Here is a 14,325-nt window from a genome sequence, read left to right on the forward strand (position 1 = left end):
CCATATTCAGGACACTGTGCTGAATGCCTTACAAACATGAGCTCACTGGGTCCTCACACTAACCATCAGATACTGTTATTTCCATTTTACAGATGAAGAAGCTGAGACTCACACAGGGGAAATGATTTTCCTAAAGTAAGTGACGGAGCAGGGGCTCTAACCCAGGCCTGTTTCAAATCTAAAACTCGGGTTCTTAACCGATTTTATGTTTCTAAATCTGTTTACAAATTCCCGGGAAATCTTGGATGAAATCACAGTTTGCCCGTTTTCTCAGCTTTTCCATCTATTCAATAGAATGAATGATTCCTGACCCATCCTGGAGTCAAGAAGTCTGAGAATGAGCTTGGCAGCCAGCGACAACCAACCTTTGATTTCTGCAATGCAGGACATGACACCATCTTAAATGCATAGAGTGAAAACGAAACTTATTGAGGTCCTAGCACAGTGATATTATAGCAGTTCATCCAGGCCCTATATGCATGGCCTTCTCTGTAGACTTGAGTGGGATGCTGATTTCTCCTCTCAGGAACGAAGAGTGCCCTTTCCTTTTGATGCCAGAGAATCCTTTAAACGTTCGCACCATTCTTTTCCCAGAGCCCTTATCACCTTCTAACATATTTTTTTTTTTCCTTCTTTTTCTTTTTTCTTTTTTTCGAGACGGAGTCTGGCTGTGTCGCCCAGGCGGGAGTGCAGTGGCGCAATCTCGGCTCACTGCAACCTCCGCCTCCCAGGTTCATGCCATTCTCCTGCCTCAGCCTCCCAAGCAGCTGGGACTACAGGCACCCGCCACCACACCCAGCTAATTTTTTGTATTTTTAGTAGAGACGGGGTTTCACCATGTTAGCCAGGATGGTCTCGATCTCCTGACCTCGTGATCCACCCGCCTCGGCCTCCCAAAGTGCTGGGATTACAGGCGTGAGCCACTGTGCCCGGCCCCTTATTTTTCTTAGAGAATCTCTGTCTCCCTGCTAAAATATAACCACGTGGGATCCCCTTCTAACATATTATATGTTTTATCTATTTATTTTTTGTTAATTAATCTCCTTAAGGATTCATTAAGGACATCATTAATGAGTCATTAATGAATTTCCTTAAGGAATCTATCCCTGATAGAATATAACCACCTGGAAGGCAAGGAAATTTGTCTGTTTTGTTCACTGATGTGTCTCAAGATCTTAGACCAGTACGAGCAGACAGGAGACCCATAGTAAATATTGGCTGATCTGTAATAATGTTCTCTCTCTATGCATCTGTCTCCTCAACAAGAACATAAAGTTGGCAAATCTGGGGTCTCTGTCTTCTTCCTCTTTCTACCTCTTAGTTCTTCATATTGACTGGCCTATAGGAGGCATCCAGTAGAAATGTGTTGAATAATAGCAATAATCATCTCTTCCTTTATGGAGATCTAATTATGTAGCAGGCCTTATTTTTTTTTTTTAATTTTACTTTAAGTTCTGGGATACGTGTGCAGAACGTGCAGGTTTGTTACATAGGTATACATGTGCCATGGTGGTTTGCTGCACCTATCAACCCATCATCTATGTTTTAAGCCCCTCATGCATTAGGTATTTGTCCTAATGCTCTCCTTCCCCTTGCCTCCTGCCCCTTGACCTGTCCCAGTGTGTGATGTTCTCCTCCCTGTGCCCATATGTTCTCATTGTTCAACTCCCACTTATGAGTGAGAACATGCAGTGTTTGGTTTTCTGTTCCTGTGTTAGTTTGCTGAGGATGATGGTTTCCAGCTTCATCCATGTCCCTGCAAAGGATATGAACTCATTCTTTTTTATGGCTGCTTAGTATTCCATGGTGTATATGGTGGCAGACCTTATTTTAACTACTTCATGTGCAGTATATAATTTGGTCCTCAAACAACACTATGTGGGAGATATCATTAATATGTCCATTTTACAGATGAAGAAACTGAGGTACAGAGAGGCAAAATGTCCCACCCAAGTCTACAGAGAAGGCCATGTGCATAAGGCCTGGATAAATCACTATAATATCATTGTATTAGCACCTCAATACATTTTTATTTTCACTCTTTTAAAAATTCTCTGAGATTAGATACATAAAATATGAAGTCAACACCTTTCTCGGTGGTGAACTGTCTGTGCGACACTTGTTTGCAGATATGTCACTGCCGTGTTTTCCATTCTGGTCCAATATAGATTTTTTTCAAGTTGGCCACCTAATACATGGAGGTGTGATTCAGGTTCCCTCAGCAGGGCTGTAGTGACGTTGTGACATTTGAACTAGGAATTGGAGGAAATTGATGCCATATATCAGACTCAATGCCAGTAGCTTCTTGGGGATATGTCAACAAAGGTCCTGAGAGATGATAACACAGAATTATAGAAAAGGCCTGGGTGGAACAGTCTTCAGGGAAGAAAGAGAAACTGGGTCCTATTCATAACTGAGCAGTAGAGGTCCTCAAGATAAAAGCAATGTTTGGGGACAGCTGCTTAATGTCAACTCTCATGTACTTCCCTTAAAGCAAGTCCAAGTGAAGTTTAGAGACAGCAGGTGCCAGGGAGAAGAAGATTAGTCTTCACAAAGCCCCTACTATGTGCCAGTCCTGGTGTGAGCTCAGCGATCATTTTATATCATTCAATCTGGCGATTTTTAGCCCTGTCTGCATGTAAGACTCATCCAAAGAGATTTTTTTAAAGACAGAAGACACCCAAGACCCAGCCCCAGAGATTCTGAATCCACTGGCCTTAGGGAGCCTGGACAAAGCTGTGTTCCAGAACACTTAAAATGATTTCCATGTAGGGCTGGGGTTAAGAATCACTGGTTTAATCTTTGCAACAATTCTCCAATATTGACCTTACTCTCATCTGCCTTTTAGAGATGATGAAACCAAGGCTGAGTGGCTAAGGAACTAAGCCAAGGCCGTCCAGCTAGCATGTGACAGAGCTTGGGTTCATGCCCAGGGCGTCTGACTACAAATTTGTTACTCTTTCTACTGCCAAAGTGGCCAGGGTGAACGGGCCCTGTGAACACCTTCAATCCCACTCCTTGGTCATGTAGACCTGGTAAAGATCAATGCCACCAGAATCCAGGTGGTCTCTATTCAAACACTCCTCCCAGAGGAATGAGCTTTGGGGACTCTAGTTTGCACACTCATATTGAACTCCTAAAAATGGAAATAATGGTGGAGGTGGGGCTGGGTCAAGAGCAGGATAGGAACCCAGTGTCTGGAACTTACCTTCTTCTTTTTTCTGATCCGAGGGCTTGCTGGGACATTCCCCAATATCCTCTCCATCTTGGACTGCACTTCCAGGGAAGAAGGAAACATGCAGGTTCCTACAAGGGACCTTAGGCTCCTGAGGAAGAAAGGGGCCATTTAGCCTTCCTGACTCTTTATTGCTTTAATTAGCTGTTTGGTGACCTGACAGTCTCTTTGATGCACGTCCAGCGTCGGCCTGTGAAATATGGGGAATGTCAGCTTGTCGAACAAGGGTCAGCTGGACTATCAATACTGTTGTCCATCAGGCAGATCCAGGCTGGGTGTTGACCTGCAATGATTAAGCCATCTCTCCCCTCCCCCTGTCCAAAGTGTCGGTGGCGTGTGGAGCATGGCCCGTGGCTGGAGGCGAGGTGACGGTGTCGAGGCCATTGGGCGGCTGACTTCAAACCAGAGGCCCAGGGCAGCAAACTGCAGGGAGAAAACACAGTCCAAGGTAAACAAACTACAACAAACCCAAAAAAGGTGGCCAGTCAACAAGTCAGGACAAGAGGAGGGTCTCTGGGACACCCAGTGGGGTGCTCAGTCTTCAAGTTAACTCTGTCTGCACTGCTGGCTTCTGGGAGCACAGAAATTTGTCCTAAATCATTACAATGGTAAGTAACACAGACCAAGAAACAAAAACTGTAAGGTTTGAGGCAACTAAAACATCAGTGTATATTCATAGTGTGACATGGCTAACAAATACATCGAAGGGATCTATAAATGCACTAATAAAGGTATACTGACTGCATTAAAGGAGGGGATTCATTCATTTCCCACGTATTAACTGAGCATGTATTATGTGCCATGGTTTAATCTAGTTGCTGTGGATATTACAGTAAACAAAATAGACATAAATCCTTGCTCTCATGGAACTTTCAAGGCAATAGAAACAGATTTTAAAAGAATAATGATTAATTATAAGGTATGGTAACATGTGCAATAAAGAAACAAAAGTGACTGGGCATGGTGGCTCAGGCCTCTAATCCCAGCACTTTGGGAGGCTGAGGTGGGTGGGTCACTTTGAGGCCAGGAGTTGGAGACCAGCCTGGCCAACATGGTGAAACTCTGTCTCTATTGAAAATACAAAAAATTATAGTATTTTCAGTAGAATGAAAATACTACTGAATGGTCGCACACACCTGTAGTCTCAGGCACTCAGTAGGACTGAGGCAGGAAAATCACTTGAACCCTGGAGGCAGAGGTTGCAGTGAGCCAAGAACGCGCCACTGCACTTTAGCCTGAGAGACAGAGCAAGACTCCATCTCAAAAAAAAAAAAAAAAAAAAAAAAAACAAAGAAAAGGGCTGAGCGCGGTGGCTCACGCCTGTAATCCCAGCACTTTGGGGAGGCCAATGCCGGCAAATCACGAGGTCAGGAGATCAAGACCATCCTGGCCAACATAGTGAAACCCCATCTCTACTAAAATACATAAAATTAGCCAGGGATGGTGGCGGGTGCCTATAATCCCAGCTACTCAGGAGGCTGAGGCAGGAGAATCGCTTGAACCCAGGAGATAGAGGTTGCAGTGAGCTGAGATCACGCCACTGCACTCCAGCCTGGTGACAGAGTGAGACTCCGTCTCAAAAAAAAAAAAAAAAAAAAGTTAAAAGTTTAGGAATGGTTTGCCATTGTAAACGTGGTTATAACAGAAAATGTCTATGAGAGGGCAACATTTAAGTAGTCTTGAAGGGGGTTGAGAAAAAAGAGAGAGAGAGAGAGAGAATGTCACACAGAGATCTGTGGGAAGGGTCTTCCAGGAAGTGGGAACAGCCAGTGCAAAGGTCCCGAGGTGGAATTTTGCCTGGAATGCTTGAGGAATTGCAGGAAGCCTATTAAAAGTGGAGCGGTGTGAAATGAGTGAGAAGCCAGTGAGAGATGAAGTTGGAGAAATAATTTAGGCCAGATTTTGAAGGGCTTTGTGGACTATTGAAGGGATTTTAGCTTCTACTCTGAGTGAGACAGACAGTGTGGGAAAGTTTTGACCAGAAGAGTGACATGATCTGACTTAGGTTGTAATAAAATCCCTCTGGTTGCTTTTTGGAGACTACAGAAGGGCAAAGACAGAAGCTGGGAGACCAGTGACGAGGTTTCTAGGTGGCCTTCCCTGAACCAATGTGGCGTGCAATCTATATCTGTAACTACATCTATTTCTGTGTCTATATCTATACTTTTATATATGCAAACACCATATACATAAACATTATATATATACAGTGCTTATATGTTGGAAGAAGTATCTATATAGTGTTTACTTGAGGATATATATTTATATAAAACTGTTTACTTGGGGGATTTGTACAAAAGGAAAGAACCAGGAATTCTAACTTATGAAAGTATAAAGAAAAAGGATCTCTGGGGAAGCATTTTTGGGGAAAGGTGGTATGGTTTGGCTGTGTCCCCACCCAAATCTCATCTCATGTTGTCATCTGAATTGTAATCCCCACGTGTTGCAGGAGGGACATGGTGGGAGGTGACTGGATCAGGGGGGTGGTTTCCCCATGCTGTTCTCATGATAGTGAGTGAGTTCTCATGAGATCTGATGGTTTTATAAGGGGCTCTTCCCAATTGCTCAGCACTTGGATTCCTCCCTAATGTGACTTTGCCCTTCTCAATCCCACTTGCGCACTGTAGTGACTGCTCTCAGGACTGCCATATAAAGTTGTGCAGGTTGGGCACTGTGCAAATGGTCTGGCCAAAATGGCCAATGGGGGATGAGATCCATTGATTCACCAAGTCCTGACTGCTCCAAGGGAATACCTTTTTCACCTTTTTCTAATTCACACAAACCATGGGGTGGATTAGCCCTGATTGATTTACAATATCTGCTTCACTGAATTGCAATTACCCATTCACTTGCCCCCTGCCCAGATAGACTTAGCTCATTTCTCCATCCCTAACACCTAGGACAGTGTCTGAATGTTTTTTGAATATAAATAGATGAGTAGATAGATATACACATGGGTGGATAGAAGAAAGGATGTTATTCTTCCCAGTTGTATAATACACCAACACAGAAAAATAATAATTAGCTTATGTCAAATGTCTCATTAGCATCCCCATGGGGCAGCTTGTCAAGGTACCACCATTTCTCCACATGAGGAGACAAACTTTTCCTGAAGGACCAAATAGTAAATATTTCAGCTTTGTGGTCCATAAAGTCCCTGTTGCAACTACCCAGCTCTGCCGTTGTGTGTGAAGGCAGCCACAGACAATGCATAAATGAATGGGCATGGCTGTGTTCCAATAAAACTTTATTTACAGAATCAGGTGGGGAATGGTTTGCCTACCCTTGATCCAGATCTCTATCTCACCAAGAAATTCTCTTTTTCATTTGTTTCTTTCCAATGACTCCATTTCTCAATGTCCAGACTGTAATGATTTATGATGCTAATAATATTTATAGTTAACACTTAATCTGTGTTTGTTCTGTGTCAGGCTCCAGCCTAAGCCCAGTTTGTATGTTATCTCAATTAATTCCCACAACCACCCTACAAGATACTAATGCTATTCCATATCGCAATGAAAAGACCGAGACACAAAAACTTAAAGTGGCCCAAGGGTATAAAGTTTTAATTGGTGAAGTGAGCTGTCTGACTACTGAGTCTGGGATATTAGCAACTTTATATATCAACATAATAATGTTAGTAATAAGAACAATAATAGCATCATTTTCTGAAGGCTTACTCTGTTCAAAGAGCATATCAGTGCTTTACAGCGATCTCTCTGATTTTTCCTAGCCACACAGGAAGGTCAACATCTTACCCAGGGTCACACAGCTACAAAGATGCATTTACATGAACTGTCTATACTATACCCCAGATGCTGGGAACTTCTAGAAAATAGACTATTTGACTTGGTGGTCTTACTCCCCTGATGCCACTCAGTGCCGAATTTCTTCCTCCTTGCACGAGGTGTGCCTTAGGCTCTGTAGGTGCTTTTTATCTTATCTGGCCCTTTCCCCCCTCACTTTGTGAGTTGTCACGTTTGTCATTCTAGGATAAACTTTCAGCCGGTGCAGCACGTACTTTGGGGTCATTGCCCTGTGTTACCCCAAGGATTGTTCAAATATTTGTGATCTTGTCAATCTCCCTCTTACTGGACGTGTGTCATGGCAGTGTGGGAGGGGCATTTTATTCAAGGGGGATAAATGTGAGCCAGTGAGTAGCAACCAGCCCTTCAAGGGAGGCCATGGAAGGCAGGTAGTAAATACACTACTTCTTGGCCCAAGGTCGTATGCAGGTGACCTTCAAGAGGAAAGAGGGAGGTTAGCATTTATTGAGTATTTCCCATGTGCCGGGCACTTTCACACACAGGGGTACAGGTGTTGTTCACAAATGCACTGAAAGGATTCTAAGAACCATTTCACTGATAAGAAAACCGAGGCTGAAAGTTTATCGGCTGTTCTACAGGGGTTCTGATATTGCGTGTGCATGTGTGTGTGTGTGTATACACACCATAGACTTTTGGCAGTCTACTGAAGTCTCAGGATCCCTTCTCAGAATAGTGTTTTAAAATACGTAAAATAAGATAGATAAATAAAATTACTAAAGAAATCAACTGCATTGACGTACAGTTATCAAATAGGAAAGAAATTGTAATATGGTGATATTTGTGCTTCTTTTTCAACTCGTGAAATATCAAGTCCCAGCAGCAGATCTAATAACAACCACGATGGCAGAGGTGTCATGAGGTTAAAGTACATCAAGTTATCTGTGACATATGTGATGTGATATGCCAATATCAGTGATTTTTATTGGTGACAAAGTCACAAAGGTTCCCAAATCCTGCTACATATATGTTGCCTATATTCAGAATTAACAGAAAGAAATACTTAATTTCAATTTGAGGCTGGTCAACAAAGATATGACGTATTTTCTTTCTGTCCAGGTTCACGAGTGCCCTGAATTCCATCCACAGAGCTATTGGATGTTTGGAGCCCAGGTGAAGATCCCAGAGCTGGGGAATGAAAGGTTGGAAAAGCCCAGCCAGCTGTGCCAGCCTCCAGAGACACTCTCTTGACTGCGGTGAGGTGCCTGCCACTAAACCCCTAGCTCCCTGCTCTTCAACCTCTGGCTTTGGTGGCAGGTGAACCAGTTAGCCATGCCAGGAGGCAGAAAGGGCAGAACCCAGAGCCTGCCTTTTGAAGCCTTTTGCTTCCTTTGATGTGCAGATTTTATCAAGGTCCTTTCTGGAGTTGGGCAAATCCCAGTTGCCTTCTTCAAATCCTCCTTTTGTGAATATTTCCAGAGAATCCCCAAACCGCTCTCCTATGGTTTATTTTAGGCTGCTTACTTGCTTGCATTCATTTATTTACTTATTTATTTATTTTGCAGAGGAAAGTGATAGCCTGCTGGGCTGGACCTGGACTTTGAGACAGAACTTTCGAATCCGAAGAAGAGATGATTTTCAGATAGTCCTCCTTCCAGGTCAGGTTTAAGAAAAATAGTGAAGGGAAATATTAATAAACATGATCAAAATATTCATGTGTAATAATTAAGCAATTCAGCGCCTTGAACTTAACAGGTTTAAGTTGAAATTCCTTAGTGGATACATGATTTTAGAGAAGTGGATTAAACTTTCTAAACTTCTCTTTACATATAAGGAAACCGAGGCAGGCTCAGAGAAGCTAAGTAGCTCTTTTGAGTCCACACAGCTAGTAAGGGGATGCTGAGAGTAGAATGCAGGTCCATCTGACTATATGACTATCTGGCTGAGGAAGGAAGAGAGGCTGCTGCTCTGCAGTACCCTACCAACAAGGACAATAATAACCAGAGCAACAGTAGCTACCCCTAAAGAAACACGGACTCCATGCTAGGCACTATAGCAGGCATTTCAATGAGTTTTCTTTCATCCTCCCAATGGCCCTGCGAGGTAGGGATGATTCCCCACTTTCCACTGATGAGAATCCTGAGATCAGAGAGGTGAGATGATTTTTCCAAAGTCACACAGCCATGGATGGCAAAACCCAGGTCTGGCCGAGCCAGGAACCTTTCCTCAACCATGTCCAGAAGTAAAGTTCCTGAGGCCTCTCTTGGAGATAGGGAATTATGATTTCCAAAGCAGAACTCCAAACAGTTCCACTCTGAATGAGTTGACAGTGGCAATTTGTCCCTTGAGATAAAAGTCAACAATGGCTATGCTGAAGCTATAGCATTGAGGGAAGGGATCTTGAACTTTGGAATAGGTCGAAGAAGGAGGAGGCAAGGGAGGACCTGAAATCCGCTGGAAGAAGGCATCAGCAACCTCATAGCTTTCCAGGGCTTGCTAGGGCTGCAGGAATGACACGAGGCTGTGGCTTCTTTCCAAGCTGACCTGAAGGCTGCAAGATGTGATGGCTGTTGCCGGAGATGTTCTTTGACACAGCTACCAGCATTGCAGAAGCATGACAATATCTCCAGCATCACCTTCCTGAGTCCAAAACTGTAAATTTGAACTCAGAGAGAGACACAAGATTCCAGCATGATGCTCCTATGGTACTGTGGGACCTGGATTGGGACTTAGAATCCCATGCAAGGGTATGAGTCTTGTCCATTCTCCCGGCCTCCCTTGCAGCCCAGAGCTCACATCTGCAGCCCGTCTGGCTAGGCTTAGGAGTGCAGTCCACGGTCAGGGAAAAGGAAGTCTCTCTGTGTGTATTTCAGGCCTGGCCTGGACAGCCTAACACTCCTCCCAGGCCAAGATCAGCGGATAAACTCAGTCCAATGAGCTGCTTGTCAGAGAAGCTTCTGGCCTTGACTTTCAGATTCCTGAGTCATCTCTCCTTGGGCCTATCCTCTGTTGGACTTCCTTGCAGGGGCCTTTGATGAACAGATGAGATAATAGATATGCTTTGAAAAAGATAAAATGCTGAACAAAGTGTTTTGCTGGCCACTGCAATGAGTGCCATGGATTGGTTAAACCTTGAATCTCCTTCCTGTCCAAGGGCAAAGACTTCTCCCAACCTCTGCATCTCTAAGACAGCCAGTTTGTGTGGTGACAAGCACCCTGCACCCCCCAACCACTCAGGGTAATAAACTCAGCAGCCATTAGTAACAACATTTAGAAGATGGGCTTATATGTTAGGCACATTTCATCCACCAACCAATGGAATCATCAAAACAAGCATGAAATAGGGGTATGGATTTTCCCACTCTATGGACAAAAAACCCTGATGCGTGGGGAAGTCAAAAAACATGCCCAAGATCTTAGAGCTACTTGGTACAGATTTAGGATTTGGACCCAAGCCTACTCATTCCAATCTCCAACAAAACATGAGGGATTTAGCTATGATGTCCTCAGCTAGAATAAAATATAACACAATTGGAACAAGAAACATGTGGTTTGACAAACATGTCCTTGATAGCTCTTCCAAATTTGCAGAAAAGATGACTTTTCCTCGTCACTGCAGCTGGAGATCTTGGCGTGAGTTGTATCAAGTGGAGGTTCCGCTGCAGGGAGATGCGAGATCATAGCATTATTCTGTTGGCTGAGACCTTGATGGTTATTTAGAGCCAGCAAACCCTTCACAATAGTCATGCCAAGAGCTGTCCAGCCAATGCTTGGACACTTGCAGAGATGAGGAACTTATTCCTGCAAGGTGGTTTAGTCTAGTCCCAGATATCTCATCATTATTTATCACTCCTTTGGGCAAATTGACAGGATGTATTAAAATTGAAAACGTGCTCTTCCTACTGTCCAGCAAGTACACCCTTAACAGAGATGCAGGAGGAGGGTAAAGAGGGTTTCACAGCTACACTGTATTAGCAAAAAAAAATCGGAACCAACCTGTATATCTCCCAATAAAGCAGTGATGCAAAAAAAGTAAAATATTCCTTCAACGGAACATTATATAGTCATAAAAAAGAACATACTAAGTCTATAATGTATCCCTATGGAGAAATCTCAGAGAAACAATGATAAATAAAAAGAGCATGCTGCTGAAAATTTAGTACAGTGTAGTAAGACTATTCATGCTTAGAGCAACAAAAAACCAAGCTATATATTTTCTATGGTAAAGACTTGGGTGCAAAGGTGTTTGAAAAGTTCTACAAAGGTAATTAACAAATTGACACTAGATACTTTTGGGGGAACAGGGAGAGAAGAAGGCTCCAAACTTATTTGTAGGATTAAATGATATTTTAAAGGAAGATAAGTTACTATATGTTTAGGCAATTAAAATTTATCTGAAAGTCTTTAATGAGAATTTCTTTCTATTATAGCGTGCTGAAATCTGCTTTATCTTTAGCGTCTTTAATTTGCTCTATTTTCTCCCCCAGAGAATATGTGAAGGTGGGGTTTGAAACTTTTCTGAACCAAAAACCTCTGTTTCCACAACTATTACTAATCTGCCTCAGTTTCCCAGTTCCTTACTTCCCAAATTCTCTATGTTATACGAACTCTTATTGCTCTCTCCTCTCCTTTCCTTTCCTTTCCTCCCTCCCTCCTTTCCTTCCTTCCTGCCTTCCTGCCTGCCTTCCTGCCTTCCTGCCTTCCTGACTGCCTTCCTGCCTTCCTTCCTCCCTCCCTCCCTCCCTTCCTTCTTTCTTTCCTTCCTTTCTTTTTTCCTTCCTTCTTTCCTTCTTCCCCATTTCCTCCCTTGCTATGTCCCTCCTACCCTCTCTGAGATTAAAACATTCAAAAAAGATTGGGCACAGTGGCTCACGCCTGTAATTCCAGCACTTTGGGAGACCGAGGCAGGTGGATCATGAGGTCAAGAGATTGAGACCATCCTAGCTAACATGGTGAAACCCTGTCTCTACTAAAAATACAAAAAATTAGCCAGGTGTGGTGGCAAGTGCCCGTAGTCCCAGCTACTTGGGAGGCTGAGGCAGGAGAATAGCTTGAACCCGGGAGGTGGAGGTTGCAGTGAGCCGAGATCGTGCCACTGCACTCCAGCCTGGGCAACAGAGCGAGACTCTGTCTCAAAAAAAAAAAAAGGAACATATCTCAAAATAATAAGAGCTATTTATGACAAACCCACAGCCGATATCATACTAAATGGGCAAAAACTGAGAGCATTCCCTTTGAAAACTGGCAGAAGACAAGGATGCCCTCTCTCACCACTCCTATTCAACATAGTATTGGACATTCTGGCCAGGGCAATCAGGAAAGAGAAAGAAATAAAGCGTATTTAAATAGGAAGAGAGGAAGTCAAATTGTCTCTATTTGCAGATGACATGATTGTATATTTAGAAAACCCCATCGTCTCAGCCCCAAATCTCCTTAAGCTGATAAGCAACTTCAGCAAAGTCTCAGGATACAAAATCAATGTGCAAAACTCACAAGCATTCCTATACACCAATAACAGACAGAGAGCCAAATCATGATTGAACTCCCATTCACAATTGCTACAAAGAGAATAAAATACCTTGGAATACAACTTGGAATACAACTTACAAGTGATGTGAAGGACCTCTTTAAGGAGAACTACAAACCACTGCTCAAGGAAATAAGAGAGGACACAAACAAATGGGAAAACATTCCATGCTCATGGATAGGAAGAATCAATATTGTGAAAATGGCCATACTGCCCAAAGTAATTTATAGATTCAGTGCTATCCCCATCAAACTACCATTGAATTTCTTCACAGAATTAGAAAAAACTACTTTGATTTTCATATGGAACCAAAAAAGAGCCCATATAGCCAAGAAAATCCTAAGCCAAAAGAGCAAAGCTGGAGGCATCACGCTACCTGACTTCAAACTGTATTACAAGGCTACAGTAACCAAAACAGCATGGGACTGGTACCAAAACAGATATATAGACCAATGAAACAGAACACAGGCCTCAGAAAGAACACCACACATCTATAACCATCTGATCTTTGACAAACCTGAAAAAAACAAGCAATGGGGAAAGGATTCCCTATTTAATAAATGATGTTGGGAAAACTGGCTAGCCATATGTAGAAAACTGACACTGGACCCCTTCCTTACACCTTATACAAAAATTACCTCAAGATAGATTAAAGACTTAAACATAAGACCTAAAACCATAAAAACCCTAGAAGAAAACCTGGGCAATACCATTCAGGACATAGGCATGGGCAAAGACTTCATAACTAAAACACCAAAAGCAATGTCAACAAAAGCCAAAATTGACAAATGAGATCTAATTAAACTAAAGAGCTTCTGCACAGCAAAAGAAACTATCATCAGAGTGAACAGGTAACCTACAGAATGGGAGAAAATTTTTGCAATCTATCCATCTGACAAAGGGCCAATATCCAGAATCTACAAAGAAACAAATTTACAAGAAAAAAACAAACAACCCCATCAAAATGTGGGCAAAGGATATGAACAGACAATTCTCAAAAGAAGACATTTATGTGGCCAACAAATATATGAAAAAAAGCTCATCATCACAGGTCATTAGGGAAATGCAAATCAAAACTATAATGAGATACCATCTCACGCCAGTTAGAATGGCGATCATTAAAAAGTCAGGAAACAACAGATGCTGGAGTGGATGTGGAGAAATAGGAATGCTTTTACTCTTGTTGGGAATGTAAATTAGTTCAACCATTGTGGAAGACAGTGTAGAGATTCCTCAAGGATCTAGAACTAGAAATATCATTTGACCCAACAATCCCATTACTGGGTATATACCCAAAGTATTATAAATCATTCTACTATGAAGACACATGCACTCATATGTTTATATTGGCACTGTTCACAATAGAAAAGACTTGGAACCAACCCAAATGCCCATCAGTGATAGACTGGATAAAGAAAATGTGGCACATATACACCATGGAATACTATGCAGCCATAAAAAAGGATGAGTTCATGTCCTTTGCGGAGACATGGATGAAGCTAGAAACCATCATTCTGAGCAAACTAACACAAGAACAGAAAACCAAACACCACATGTTCTCACTCATGACTGGGAGTTGAACAATGAGAGCACATGGACACAGGGAGGGGAATATCACACACTGGGGCCTGTCGGGGGGTCGGGGGCTAGGGGAGGGATAGCATTAGGAGAAACACCTAATGTTGATGACGGGTTGGTAGGTGCAGCAAACCACCATGGCACATGTATACCTAGGTAACAAACCTGCACATTCTGCACATGTACCTCAGAACTTAAACCATAAAAAAAAAATTCAAAAA

The 14,325-nt window shown here is 42.7% G+C and overlaps 1 long non-coding RNA gene across 2 annotated transcripts; it reads left to right on the forward strand.

Moving 5' to 3' along the window:
- The first annotated feature begins 3,445 nt into the window (after positions 1 to 3,445).
- Positions 3,446 to 8,710, forward strand: LOC107967800 (uncharacterized). Of its 2 annotated transcripts, none has more exons than XR_001708512.3 (3): positions 3,446 to 3,843; positions 8,119 to 8,255; positions 8,565 to 8,710. It is a non-coding gene; the product is annotated as an uncharacterized LOC107967800 (long non-coding RNA). The 2 variants fall into 2 exon arrangements; XR_010147909.1 differs by lacking the exon at positions 3,446 to 3,843 and adding an exon at positions 7,256 to 7,495.
- The last annotated feature ends 5,615 nt before the right edge of the window (positions 8,711 to 14,325 follow it).

The sequence above is a fragment of the Pan troglodytes genome, chromosome 10, assembly GCF_028858775.2.
Source record: "Pan troglodytes isolate AG18354 chromosome 10, NHGRI_mPanTro3-v2.0_pri, whole genome shotgun sequence".
Classification (NCBI taxonomy): Eukaryota; Metazoa; Chordata; class Mammalia; order Primates; family Hominidae; genus Pan; species Pan troglodytes.